Here is a 462-nt window from a genome sequence, read left to right as displayed (position 1 = left end):
CCAATAACACCAAAACGGCTTAATTCGAGTCCAAATGGGCAAAAATTAAGCATTTGATGTATAGTCGGAAATTTCATGACACTCTATAACAAAGCAAATGATTTATAATGTTGTGTATTTATAATAAAAAATGAGTATCACTGCGAAAGAAATCCGACAAGCATAAAATCACTCAACATTGATATCATGAAGACACTTATATATCAAAATAAATTTATGATCAATGAATTTAACAAAAAATATTTGATAAAGTGTATAGCAATTTTGGCGAAAATAATCAGCGTCATTCTAAAATTATAAATTGACTCATATTCTATATATGAAAGAGATCTCGAGCTAGAGTTGGAGACAACTTTTGCTAATTAATTGATACCAATGATCACTATGGACAGTTGCTACCAGCTTATCACCATAACTCTATTATTATCACCAAACTACCATCACCCTATTTCCTTCGCTTCA

Source organism: Dendrobium catenatum, unplaced genomic scaffold (assembly GCF_001605985.2).
Source record: "Dendrobium catenatum unplaced genomic scaffold, ASM160598v2 fragScaff_scaffold_1550, whole genome shotgun sequence".
In the NCBI taxonomy this organism is placed as follows: domain Eukaryota; kingdom Viridiplantae; phylum Streptophyta; class Magnoliopsida; order Asparagales; family Orchidaceae; genus Dendrobium; species Dendrobium catenatum.
This window is presented reverse-complemented; position numbering follows the sequence as displayed.